This window comes from Desmodus rotundus, chromosome 5 (genome assembly GCF_022682495.2).
Source record: "Desmodus rotundus isolate HL8 chromosome 5, HLdesRot8A.1, whole genome shotgun sequence".
NCBI lineage: Eukaryota > Metazoa > Chordata > Mammalia > Chiroptera > Phyllostomidae > Desmodus > Desmodus rotundus.
The window spans coordinates 81064680-81079648 of record NC_071391.1 but is presented as its reverse complement, the minus strand read 5'-3'; the positions used below and the strand labels follow the sequence as shown (position 1 = coordinate 81079648).

At 36.3% G+C, this 14969-nt stretch overlaps 1 protein-coding gene and 1 pseudogene across 1 annotated transcript in view; both read left to right on the top strand.

Moving 5' to 3' along the window:
• The window catches only part of ARHGAP20 (Rho GTPase activating protein 20), a 122533-nt gene that overhangs the window by 45379 nt on the left and 62185 nt on the right, over positions 1 to 14969 (top strand). The window lies entirely within an intron of this gene.
• On the top strand, positions 10353 to 10818 carry LOC112314215 (large ribosomal subunit protein eL21-like; annotated as a pseudogene).

Genomic DNA, 14969 nt, shown 5'->3' with positions numbered 1-14969 from the left:
GGAAAATGTACAGGGAAACAAAGGAATAGTACAGGAAATGTACTATTTCCTTCCCAATAGTAATGGGAAGGAAACTGGGACTCACATCAATGGTGTGGACCAGAAGGAAGAAAGAAACATCCAACCAGAAAAGAATGAATAAACAAGAATTCAAAAAAATGAGGAGAGGTTTAGGAACCTCCAGGACATCTTGAAACGTTCCAACATCCGAAGTATAGGGGTGCCAGAAGGAGAAGAGGAAGAACAAAAAGTTGAAAACTTATTTGAACAAATAATGAAGGAGAAATTCCCCAATATGGCAAAGGAAATAGACTTCCAGGAAGTCCAGGAAGCTCAGAGAGCCCCAAAGAAGCTGGACCCAAGGAGGAACACACCAAGGCACATCATAATTACATTCCCCAAGATGAAACAGAAGGAGAGAATCTTAGAAGCAGCAAGAAAAAAGGAGACAGTTACCTACAAAGGAGTTCCCATAAGACTGTCAGCTGATTTCTCAAAAGAGACCTTACAGGCAAGAAGGGACTGGCAAGAAGTATTCCAAGTCATGAAAGGCAAGGACCTACATCCGAGACTACTGTATCCAGCAAAGCTTTTGTTAGAATGGAAGGGAAGATAAAGTGCTTCTCAGATAAGGTCAAGTTAAAGGAGTTCATCATCACCAAGCCCTTATTATATGAAATGTTAAAGGGACTTACCTAAGAAAAAGAAGATAAAAAATATGAACAGTAAAAAGACAGCAAACTCAGTTATTAACAATGACACCTAAGACAAAAACAAAAGCAAACTAAGCAAACAACTAGAACAGGAACAGAACCACAGAAATGGAGATCACATGGAGGGTTATCAATAGGGGAGGGGGAGGGGGAGAGAGGGGGGAAAGGTACAGAGAATAAGTAGCTTAAGTGGTAGGTAGAAAATGGACAGGGGGAGGGTAACAATAGTATAGGAAATGTAGAAGCCAAAGAACTTATAAGTATGACCCATGGACATGAACTATAGGGGGGAATGTGGGAGGGAGGAGGTGGGCAGGATGGAGTGGAGCGAAGGGGGAGAAATGGGACAACTGTAGTACCATAATCAATAAATATATTTTAAAAAAAGAACAGTGCCTGGCAGTTGTTAATTTATTCAACAAATATTTGTGATAACTTTCATGCAGCGTACATTCTAGTAGCGGGACATAGATAGCAAAACACAAACAAATGAGATTATTAGTAAGTAGTACTTAGTATAAAAAAATAAAGTGAGGTGAGAGAGAGTGACTAGGTAGGATAGCTGGACATCTGTTAACATCTCATGGAAGATACTCAGAGGAATGCTTGGCCTTATGGAAATAAGGACAATGACATACTATTAAAAAATGTCATTTATCAGTTAGGGCTTTTCTCCCTTTCTCTTAGCGAGCCCCAAAGAGCTCCACTCTTTTTAAGGCACCAGATCAAAGAGTAAGAAGTCAGACTAGGTACTCTTACCCATTTTAGAGACCTGCCTCTTCCTGTGTCAGAGAAGACCCATGACTGTCTGTAAGGGGCTTTACAGGACCATAACAAGATAGACATTAATCATCATCATTCATCCAGCAAATATTTATTGAGTATTTTCAGTGTCAGGCACTGCTAGGAATATACCAGTGAATAAGACAGACTGAAGCCCTTGTCTTCATGGAGGCCAGGGACCCTGATTTTGTTCAGCTCATATTTTGGACACATTAAGCTCTGGTTCTAGAAAAGAGGAAGGCTTATCCTCCTCACCCCCTATCATCACCACTACCACCCTCCTTTTGTTTTTTTGTCTTAGGATATTTACTTAGTTTTCTAGTTATAAAAGAAGAATATAGTCTGAGCAACTCAAATGCAGTTAATTTGACTCTGTTTTTGTAAAATGCTAACACCCCCTGTATATACCCAGAGTTGAGGTCAGTGGAGAAGCTTTTTTCTGAAAAATGAGAAGAATCAAAGTTCCATTGAAATTCAGTTGTAACCTGCTTGAAGATTTATTCTTTAGTCTTCTTCAAACCCCTAGATTCAGAAATCTCTGAAATGTATTTCCGATATAATTTCATTGGGAATCATAGAAACAGTAGAGCACTTTCCCACTCACCTTTCTTTCTGGCAAGGCCTCTCTGACAGGCAATATTGCTTTATCACTTGTGCTGAATAGTCACAGAAAGCACGTTATAGCCACACACTAAAATTTTCACAGCCTGGAGATAAGTTAGGCCACATATGTGTCTGCTCAGCTCCACCAACGCAGATGCAAGGCGTGCTTTGTGCTTTGTTAAGGCAATGATGTCAGTTTAGCTATGTAAAAAATGACTTAAAATGTGGTTTGGTTTTAGTTGAGCTGTCAATTTTTATTTTGTCTAGCTTTTAATATGTGAGTTTCACGCTTTAACATGCACCAGCAGTTATTTATAAGTATTCCATTTATTACTAACATTTTTAAAGCTTTGAATAAAATAGAAATTAAAACATTTGTTCCATAGCATTAATTTATGATCATTACAATCAATCTCTTATAATTTGAACATGAGAAAAAAATTTGAGAATGATGAAAGGTTTTTAATATGATGGTTCCCCATGATTGGTGTCCAGCTGTTGAGGGCTTTAAAGCTCTTTGTTTTACTTTAGTTCACTTGGATTTCAGTTCAGCAAACATTTGTTCAGTATTTCGTAAGGTGCAAAACTGAAAGGTTTGCCCTTGCATCAGGGGTTAGAATTCCAGAACCACACCGGGCATCTTCACACATGCTTTCGTGCATGTGCACAGAACCAAGTCTTTGAGAGGAGGGAGTAAGTCTGAGAATCTGTAAACTTGGGCAAGAGAGACATGGTTGGCTTTGGTTATTTCTAACAGCTTTTAGCTTTTTCTCACTTTTTGGAATGCTTTGATCATTTGAGGAAAGTCCTGCCACTATGAACTAAATTGCATGAAGTCAAATGTTCATCTTTCTGGAATTCTTCTCCTTTCCTCTTTTATTTTTTTTAGGAGCAATGATGGAAAAGATTCCAGAAATAGAGTGGTGTGAGTGTAAAGGTGGACTGCAATATAAAGTTAGGGAGAGAACAGGAGCAACTAGCAAATGGGTCTGCCTCCTCTCAAGAGAGTTAGTTACTTTCTTTACCCTGTGTCCCCCTCAACTGTGGTAATCATCCATCAAAAGAGGAAAGGACCTCTGTTTCCCACCCTGACCCTACCCCCAGCAAAAAGTATTAGTGTCAACACAGATTCATAGCAAAGTAGCTTTGGGATTTGGTTTTTGTTTCTGAATGATAAATTGAGTGATTTCTCCACTTTTGTAGGCGGAAAAGAAACTAAGGATACTTTTGTTTGCTTACCTATTTATTTTGCAAACATTTAAGTACTCTATGAAAGTGATAGTTCTAGAAACAGGGGATCAGAAATAAGACATGGACCCTATCTTGCTACACAGTGTAAAGTGATCACTAGGAGCTTGTCATGCAATTTGGGAAACATGGCATACAGGTACAAAATAAGTAGAGAACATAAAAGATAATAACATACTAAGGAGCACATATGTAGTACATTCAGTTAACAAGTAACTATAACACCTGAGTCACATACTGGTAATATACCAGAGTACAGATAATTTTTTAAAGGTTTCATTATAGTCTCTGTGTTTAGAGAGGAGAAAGATCAAGTATTACAGGTAATTTAAACATAAACTGCAATTTTTTTCTTGCTCTCAGTGTCCTTTGAGTAAATATGTTTTTTCAACATGACCTATTTCAACCAGAAAAATGGAAAAATAGACAAAGGTTATTTATTATGAGAAACACTAGATGAAAAGTACTGCCAAAACTACTGCTTCCTTCCCAAAATCTAATCCAAGGCCTACTTGCTTTCTGCATAGGAAACTTGTTCCAGGCCTGACTTTGCAATACGTGGTTTTGTGACCTTCAGCAAATCACCTGTTCTTTTTAAACTCAAGTTCTTATCTCTTGTTCAAATCATTACTCTCTGAAAAACTCACAAAATGCTGACTCCTTTGTGAAACTTTTTCTGATCTCTTGTCTTCCCTGCTTGCTCTCCGATCTTCTTCCCACTTCACCATCTGGTTGATTCCAAGGACACTTTGTGACTCCTAAACTCCCTTAGTATTTTGTTACCGTTTTTTTCTGTAATACTCAACCACTTCTGTATTTATTTTGTTTTGTTTCTTGTTTGGGTGAAAGATGTTAAAGTTGTACAGGGTAAAAAATAAGTTATTTAAAATCCACATCCTTTAAAAAATAAGATGCCTGTCCTATAAGAACTATGTCATATCATATTTAATTCATATATTCGCACCAATGGTGACGGCCCCAGGTGAAAAGGATTAATATTGGAAAACGGACAATTTCTTAAATAAAAAGTTGTTTTTCTTTACCCTTTAAAGATATTTAGTACAACATTTGTTGACAGTATATGTTGTATATGTTCAATATAAAGCTTTTATTTTAAGACTTGGGTTTACTTTTGTTTGAAATTGGAAAGTATGTTAGATTTTAATGCTTTAAGGTTCATGTCAAGATTAGATTGCATGAGCACTTAAAATATACTATGTCAGCCCTATCTAAAACAGACTACATGGTCTTTTTAATGTTATTATTTTTTATTCTGCCTACAATAAGTGACTTTTAGTATAGTAAAACAACCAGGTAATCTGGAAAACTCAGTTGCCTGAATTATGGGGTACTTTTATCAAAAAAAGACAAATGAGAATATTTTATTGCAAGCTAACAGCTGAGCTTTAGTTATTTAAAAAGCATTTCATGTTATGATTAGAGACTTGTGAGCCTATTGCTTTTTCTGGAATCATAACTACCGGTGTCCCTAACAACTGCTAAATCCTACTCAAGGATTTAGTCATATATACAGGGTCCGGCAGAAGGAAGGCCTGCTTGAGTGTGGTTGGTAGGGTAATAATATGGGTGTCGTGGTTTATAGTTTTAATTGGAACATTTCACCTGTCATATGGTGTGCTTGTGTGTGATATTGTTATGTTATATAATTACATGCTAATGATTTTGTACTAAAAAAGGGATGCTATTTGTGCCAGACCCTCTATGTGTATGACTTTGGTAGACAGGAAGGTGATTCAGCCCCAAAGGTTGAAACAGAAAGCATACCAGGCTTTTGAGCAGTTATTTGAGACTTTCATGTACAACATAGTTTTAAAACATCTTTTTGAAAACTGAAATACACTGACTGTCAAAGGAAGTGTTCTGAATCTTTCCTGATTCTTGACTTCAACATCAATGTTATGAAAAGCTGCTTGAATTTGATAAAAGTTGCTGCTGCTGAGCACAAGAAAGCATGCTTTCCATTCTCAGACAGAAAGAAGGTACTTTCTTAGCACTATGGAGGGGCAATTTTCTGAAATATATGAAAATATCTGCTCTAATCAGGAGATAACTTTTATGCCCTATTCAATGTAGCTGTTTTATGTGTTATAATGAGAGAATAGTGTTAGAGCTTTATAATTACTGTACCAAATACTGGCTAAGACCATTTTATTAGCACTTTAATGGATTTAGGAACTTCTTTTGTCTATTTTCAGCCTTATCTAGCATCTTTTTAACACTTATTTTCAAGACAGTATGGTTTGGGACCATTTAAATGGTGACTCTGCAGAATCATCAATTACCTAAATTTTATGTTAACCAAATTGGAATCATTTCTTCATAAATTTCCCAGAATTGTTCTTGACAAGGTCATTGGTGACTGCCATAATTCTAGGTCCAATGGTCAAATCATCTTTCTTGACCTTTCTGCAGCTTTGGACACCCAAATCTCTCCCTTCTTCCCTGGGCTTCTTGGTTCTGTTTACAGACACCCAGCTCATTCTACTTTGGTAGTTTCTCCTTGTTTTGAAGCTTCTGTTAGTGTGTCCTGGGGCTTAGTACTTGAACTTATTCTCCACCTAAACTAACTCCCTAGATGATCTGATCTCTTTCATAGCTTTAAAATCTCCATTTTGGTATCTGATAGGTAATTCAAACTTAATGTGTCCAAGACCAATTCCTTATCCCACCCGATCCCAATTAGTCATGCCCAAAATCAGTCTATCATCAAATCCTATTAGGTTCTACTTTTGAAATATATCTAGTATAGAACTATTATTACATCCACCACTACCAAACCACCATTATTTCTCTCCTAAGTTACTAGTTTTCAAGAAGTGTCTAATGGGCTTTTACTTAAGGGATTTTAGCCAACTCATTATTGTGATTTTCTTTTAAATTTTCTCTAAGCAAGTGTTTATTACATGCTTCCTCTTTGTCACCCTCTATGTGCTATTTACCTAATAAATCATGTCACTTCTCTGTCAAAATTATCTCCTCATTGTATCTCACTCATAATAAAAGGTAAAATTCTTTGCATGGCTCTGGCCACTTCATTGGCTGCTATATTTCCAGGGCCTTAATGCACTGTAGGCAATCATTAATACATAAGTGACTGGGCAAATTATTTGTAAATATGGAATATGCTTTGGGATTTTAAAAGTAAAACTTAAGCCTTTTGAACTGGCAATTCTCCTGCTGGGACTATACCCTAAGAACCCTTAAATACCAATTCAAAAAATCCTATGCACCCCAATGTTCATAGCAGCATAGTTTACAATAGCCAAGTGCTGGAAGCAACCTAGGTGCCCATCAGCAAATGAGTGGATCAAAAAACTATGGTACATTTACACAATGGAATTCTACACAGCAGAGAGAAAGAAGGAGCTCCTACCATTTGCAACAGCATGGATGGAACTGGACAGTATTATGCTAAGTGAGGTAAGCCAGGCAGTGAAATACAAATACCAAATGATCTCACCTATAAGTGGAACCTAATCAACAAAACAAACAAGCAAGCAAAATATAACCAGAGACAGGGAAATAAAGAACAACCTGATAGTAACCAGAGGGAAGTAGGAAGTGGGATAATGGGGGAAAGAAGAGGAAGGGTCATCAAAGAACATGTATAAAGGGCGACACATGGACAAAGCCAAAGGGAGGTCGGATTGAGGGTGGGTGGGAGGTGTGGGTCGGTGGGGTGGGGGAGAGTGGTGGGGCCAAAATGGAGACAACTGTACTTAAACAATAAAAAAAAATTTAAAGTTAAACTTCATCAAATAGTTTAGCCATCTCAATATAGAAAAACCACACATTGAATTTAAAAATTCCCTTAATATTCAACTTTCTATTTAACATTTACTAAAAAATTATTTCTTTTATTTCCCAAATGATTTAATTTGAAATAAGTTCATCAAACCAAAATGTGCTCAAAAATTTACTTCAAAGCCTTTAAATGAGCTTTTTTCCCTTTAAGAGACTTCAACCAATTCATTGCCTTATTTTTTTAAAATGCCTTAAAGTGAGTATTTATTAGGTGATTCTTTCTTATTCTGCAATGTATCACATAGGTATTTTTTAGTAAAATAGTAGTTCAAGGTTCCTGTCAAAGCTAAGCCTTCTCTATTTGTTATGAATCAACTATTTGAATCAATTTATTTATGTTTCAACCTGTGTATTGACCTTTTAGCACTGTGAGATGGAGGTAGTAGTAGATAGCTTAAGTCACTGCGGTGAGTATTCTGCCTTAGTTTCTAATTTATGGGTATAGTGTGATATTTCTCAATTTTTTAATTAGGTATTACTAGATGACATGTTTTTAGCAGATCCAGAAATTGTAGATAGAACCACCTATAATCAGGTGTGGCCCTTTTGTTTCCTTCAGTGTATCATTATATAATTATTACCTGAACCAAACTACTCAAAACTACTGGAGTGCCCAGTCAGCCTATTGGTGACTTGGTTCTTTGTTCTTGGTTCTTTGTTCATTAATAAATAAACAAACATATAGCCATGTCACATTGTAATCACTATACATATAAATTTCCTTCAGTAGCATAAATATGTTTGGCAATCTTATTTGATTCAAGAAGATGACTCACACCAATTTTACTTAGTTGATAATTAAGATACACAGTATTGCCCTGGCTGGCATGTCTCGGTTGGAGCATTGTCGCTAAACTGAAAGGTCACAGGTTTGACTCCTGGTCAGGGCACTTACCTAGGTTGCAGGTTCAGTCCCCAGTCAGGGTGCATACAAGAGGCAGCCAATCAATGTTTCTTGTCCTCTCTATCCCTCCCTTCCCCTCTCTCTAAAATCAGTAAGCAAGTCCTTGGGTAAGGATTAAAAAAAGATGCACAGTATTTTTAAGTCCACATAAGTGACTAAATTGAAGTTCTCAGAGACAATGCTCATAAGATCATGTTCTCTCCTTTCTTGTAATGTCTTGTCAAGTACTTTTGACTAAGTGAATTCCTAATAGATGTTGTTGAGCAACTTCTGTGTCAAGGCTATTAAAAAGTTACGTAGTTTACTCCCATCTTTGGAAATAATATTTCTATGTATGGATTTTCCTCTGTTAGTATAACTGTTTATTAAAGTGTCCTTCTCTGTCCTTCACGCTCTCCTTCCATATTGCTATCCTGTCTTTGCTTATTTAATTTTTATGTTTTCCATGCTCTTTAAATATTGGCATCATTGATATAAGATTGTTGTTCTCATTATGTCACATATACTGCTTGTTCCGATCAGCATTTTGATGATAATGCAAAGGTTTTCCTTTGTATATTTCTTACTTTTAAGGCCTTGCTTACTCTATTTATCCAGCCATTCATTCATATAACCTATAAGCCCTTATCCTAGCTTAGTTCATTTTGATCCTGGTATTAACATGATTACTAGGCTCTGTTCTATAATACCAAGTCAGAATTAGGACTCTGTAATATGAGCTACATGATGCATCATTTAATCATTGATGTTAATTTGGAAGTGGAATAGTACCAAATTAACAGTACATGTTAATAGTACATGTTGCATACAACCACATCATGTTATATCTCTATGTAGAGTTTTTTTTGGTAATTTGAATGTGATTTTATTTAGATAATAACTGTGGAAATGTAATACCACTTTCTCATGTTTTATCACATCAATAAGACAGATAATTGCTTTAGACTAGATTTCCTTAAAGTGTGCTTTTAATGTTGAGTTGTTTGAGATAATCATGAATATCTAATGACACATTTTTATTGCTGAGTAAAATATAATATTGATATCGATAGTGGTATTTTTAGCTTCTTTTCAGTAGTCATCTCCTTTTTTTCTAAATCACTTCTGGACTAATTTATTCTCTAAGACTCACTTGAGCTATCTTTACAGGTAATAACAGAGTTCTGACATATCATCATAACCATGTCGGGTAAAACAGCTAGAACTTGAATGCTAGGTTAATGAGTTGGGCTTACTCTTACACAGTGTACATGCCATGAGCATTGATAATATACATCAGAAAGATTAATTTGATAGAATGAGAAGTGAGTAGCATAGATTGAAGAAGAGAGAGTAAGGAAGTAGAGAATCTAGTTATGAGTTCATTGCAAACAATTGTAGAGGTTATAAGGATCTAGACTGAAGAGATTTTATTTTTTAGTTAGTATATCCTGTAAACATAAGATGTAATTATGTGTGGGGAACAGAAGAAAGAAGAGTCAAAAGTAACACTTGGGCCTTCATACATTGCTGGTGGTAATTTAGCATGGTACAGTAACTATGGAAACAGTTTGGCAGTTCCTCAGTAACTTAAACATAGAATTACCATATGATCCAGCATTTTCACTGCTGGGTATATACAAAAAAGAAAAACACATGTTCAAACAAAAATAGGTACATGGGCGGGAAAATGGAGACAACTGTATTCAAACAATAAAAAAAGATTTAAAAAATGTACATGAATTTTTATAGCAGCAGTATTCACAATAGCCATAAGATGGAAACAACCCAAATCCCCATCAACGGATGAATGGATAAACAGATGTGCTATATCAATACCATCAATGGAATAGTATTCATCAATAAATTGGAATAAAGTACTGCTACATGCTACAGTATGAATGAACCTTGAAAACATTATGCTAAGTGAAGGAAATCAGACACCAAAGGCCACACATATTATATGATATAAAATATCTGGAGTAGGCAAATCTATAGAGGAATATTGAAGTTTGTAGTTGCCAGGTATTGGATACAGTGGGCAATGGGGAGTGACTGCATAATACAGGTTTTCCTTTGGAGATGATGAAAATATTTGGTAAGTAGGTAGTGTTGATAGTTGCACAACATTGTAAATGTGCTAATTGCCACTGAACTACACATTTTAAAATGGTAAGTTTTATTTTACATGTATTTTACCATAATTTACAAAATAACTCAAAATTAAGCTAGGTTTAAAAAAACCCTTTCCGCTGGCACCACCAAATTCCAGTAATTCGCCAAAATGACCAACAACAATGGTAAAGAGGAAAGGCACCCGCTATATGTTCTCTAGGCCTTTTAGAAAACATGGAGTTGCTTCTTTGGTCACTTACATGCCAATCTACAAGAAAGGTGATACTGCAGACAGCAAGGGAATGGGCACTGTTCAAAAAGGAATGCCCCACAACTGTTACCAGGGCAAAAGGGGAGGAGTCCACAATGTCACCCAGCATGCAGTGGACACTGTTGTGAACAAACAAGGGCAAGATTCTTGCCAAGAGAATTAATGTACGTGTTGAGCATATTAAGCACTCTAAGAGCCAAGATAACTTCCTAAAATATGTGAAGAAAAATGATCAGAAAAGTAAGAAAGCCAAAGAGAAAGGTACCTGGGTTCAGCCGAAGTGCCAGTGTGCTCCTCCCAGAGATGCACAATGTGTGAGAACCAATGGAAAGGAGCCTGAGCTGCTGGAACCCATTCCCTATGAATGCATGGCATGAGAAGTATTAAAAAAAAAAAGTGTAGGTAGCTGACAGTATAACTAGACTCAAAGTTCCACAAGAGGAAAGGATAAATCTTAATTTATTTACCCTGTATCACCACCATTGAACACAATGCCTAGCCAACACACATACAAAGGTCATTTGTTGGTTGAAAAATAAATAAAATAAGTATATTTAAAAAGGTTTGGGCAGTAAGTCTATATTCTTTTTCTTAGTTAATTCCATCTTCATCTCACAACTAATGAGTTTGCAAATTTTATCTATATTTTAATATCTTTTAAATATTTTTGTCTTCTGTGCCTTTCTCACTGCCAGCACAGTGCCGTGACATTTATTGCCTAAGATTACTGCAATAAATTACTAAAGGTTTTCCTTCCTCTAAGCTTGCCCTCCTCCATTTTCTTCAATATATTACAAAACACAGTGCCCTGCTTAAACTTCTAGTGCTTTCAGATAAAATCTAAATGTGATAAGAAACATCTAAAATCCATCTGCTGTTGCTATTCCCCAGGCCCTTGTCACTCCAGCCTTTCTGAACCACCCCAGTAACTGAAGCACACCGTGCATATTTGGCATGCTATTCTTTCTGCTTAGACTGTTCTCAGCCTTCATTGATCTGTCCATCCTTTAAGACTTTGGTTCCTTCAAGAAACTTTCCTAACCAATCCAGTGTCAGATAGGGGCTCCTATTTTTACTTCTCTCTGTGCTCCCAGTACTTTGCCTATCTCTAATCACACTTGTTTCACTGGTTTATCATTGTGTTTGCTTGTCTAATTCCCATATCACACTGCTAACTCCTTGAGGCTAGGGACCACATCTATCTCCAGGGCCTGTGCATGGCATACACCCAGAAAAGGCAACCTGTATCACTATTACAAGTAATTAATTATACGGTATCATATATTCAATATATGTTGAATGAGATTATTTAAGAATTTCAAAGCAGGATATAAGTGCTAGATAGCACATAAGAGATATCAATCAAGGATTCATCTGAGAGAAAATTTCCATAGAAATGATGGCATTTGGAATGAGCAGTGACCATGGGCTAGGCTTTGAGAGGTTGTCAAGGTCCTACCTAGTACTTGTCATCATAATCATTAATTGATTGCCACGTGTAAACATAGACATTTCCAAGAAGTATTCTATTGTAAATTTTAGTTTATTCTGTTTTGTGGTCTAAGATGAAAAAATGACACCTCTAAAACTACCTAAATGTGGATTTGCTTTTAGAATGAGCCTTAGTAATAACTATTAAGTTATTAAGTTGGTAATAACTATTAAGATATTACTATGGCCAGGTTTCATGAGAACTATTATCTAGTTTTTTAAAAAAATGATTAAGGCTAAAATGTACTTTCTGCCTTTCAGAAATAGCTTCACAAAGCTATTTGAAAATGGAATGTTCAGACATACGAAGCATACAGCAGGTTAATTCTTAGACTCTGCTTGTATTTGTTAGATCATATTAGAGCTCTGTTAATTATCATTTGTAAATCCTAATCAGGCTATAGTAAGAGGCTAAATAGAAGGTTATAATCTTACTCCTCTTCCCCATTTCCATACTCTAGACACTAAAATAAACATATCTACATTGCACTCAGAATAAAAGTAAACACTTCAGAGTCACATAATTGAGAAATACATTTTTAAGTAGGAAACACTGATTAAGATTGTAGTTTTAAAAAGAACAAAGGTTAATTGTATTTTTGTTTTCTTCTGCAAAAGAATTTTTTCACTTTAAAGTATGTGAGTGCTGAGATGTTTATTTTTACTCAAGTAAATTCTACTGCATGAATGTTGGGGGTGGGGTGGGTAACCAATGCTTAGGTCGCTAAAGTCGTGAGGCATCTCTTCTCATAATTCTATGTAGATCTTTAAAGTGTACATCAATAAGTCCATTCCAAAAAAGAAAAATATTTTAAACTCATGGTGGATTCTCCTCCACAATCAAATCTTATTTTAAAGTATTATTGTGAGGTGTAAAATGAGTTAGTATGTATGAAAATTCTTTGAAATTGCTTTAAAATGTAAACCATTTTAAAAAATAATGTAATTAACCTTTGGTCTATTCTAACCCCAAGCAAAAAAAAATTTAATTCAATAATTGCTTCAGATTAGCCATTATTTATAAGAATTTAAATATTTTAGAGGTTTTGCATAAACCCAGGTCAGCTAACTATGGCCTGGACAGGCTGCCTGTTTTTATAAAGTTTTACTGGATCACAGCCACACCTATACATATAAGTATTGTCAATAATTGGTTTTGTGTTACCAAGGCAGTTGAAGTTGACTACAGAGACCCTATGACCCACAAAGGCTAAAATACTTAATATCGGACCCTTTGAGTAATAATTTGAGGATGCCTAGACTAAACTGTCCTGCTATTTAGTGCTTTATCATTATAATCAAAAAGCAATTATTCATTGAATATCTAAAATAAAAATGCAGAAAATGATTTTTCCCCTTGCAAAATTCTCCTATCAGGCATTTAAGAAACTAAACTATGTAAAATGCTGTGTTGGCCATTAATTGTTTGATAGCCTTGTGAAATTTCATTCTTATTTTCTATAAATTTGAAATTACTGCCTAATAAAAGATGCCATTTTGCCTCCTCCTGCTCCCCCACCCAAAAGAATTTCAAATAAAAAGGACTTTTTCTCTGTGATGGGCCTTTTCTCTCTGCTTAATTCCAGGCCATAATATCAAACATAGAAACTCTCTTTCCCTTTTCTTTTAAAGGACTTTGATTGACTTACTTGCCTTGTTATTCACTTCTACATAATATGTGTTTAACTAGTAATTAGTGAGTATAATAGAACTTACATATTAGGAAAGGAAGCTATAGGTCAAAAACCACAGGAAACGATGGAACAACTCTCAGAAGTTCACCTTATTTGAAGTAGAAATATATGCTACTTCTATTTACTTTAATGTACAGTTGTAAAACTTTAGAATGTTATAGACAAACTTCAATGTGTATTAGAATCATCTAAATGGCTTGTTAAAATATAGAATACTGACCCAACCTTCCAGAGTTACTGATTCAGGAAGTCTGAGGTGGGCTTGAGAATCTGCATTTTTAAAAAGTTCCCAGTTGATGCTAATGCTGCTTGCAGGAGACCACACTTTGTGAACACCTATAACAGAGGAAAGAATGGCTAAACGTTAAGGCATTACTTCAGAGAGTTATCAGGATAGTGTATGATCCTTAGCTTTTTTAGTATACCCGGGGAGATTAGACACTGTGACCCATACTGTTGGTGACAAAATGAAAACAGCACCAGTGGAGTCAGACTGGACCTTGGTGCAGCATCCTGGGTACTTGAGTTCTAGCTAAGAAAGAATTCAGAGTCAAGACTCAAACTATAAGAGAAAGTTTATTTAGAAAGTCATAGAGGTAGAAGTGAGCTGTAGAAGGAATGGGCTCAGGAAACAAGTTACAGAGGCAGAAGAAGGACCCTTGGAGCTTATGAGAGAGGAAGGTAAAGGTAATCACATGAGGGGGGTAGAAATGGGGGAGACAAAAGGACATGCTCTTGGGAGGGAGAACTGCACTGGGTCATCGTTCATAAGGCAGGGGTGTCAAACTCATTTCCACCGGGGACCACATCAGCCTCTCAGTTGCCTTCAAAAGGCCGAATGTAATTTTAGGACTGTATAAATGTAGGAGCAAGGAGCTCGATGCTGCTGCTGGGTAGAAACAAGGTGCCAGGCCAGATTCAGCCTGCGGGCCTTGTGTTTGCCACCTGTGTCCTAAGGGCATTTAAGGGTGGCGATTTAGGGGGAGGATCTCAATAGAATATTCACCAGCTTCCCAGGTGTGTCCTTCAGGGTTGTGGTCTCTACTGATTGGTTGGTGCCAGGGCAGGGGGTCATTAGTCAGTGCAGCTTGTCTTGAGGTCATCCTTGGCATCACTTGTCTGGTTTTGCTGCTTTTCTGGGCCTGGAACTGAAACACAACTAAGGCCTAGATGTATTTGATGTGGGTTAGAACTTCATTGAGCTGGTAGCTTAATTTTTAAGGACTATTCTCTGCCCCCCTTATTCATTCCCCTTCTAAGGGGGTCAAACTCACATGACCAGCAAACAGAAAGGTCAGAGGCTCTAAACCACATAACCAGCGACATGCTGGGGGAAGATAAGT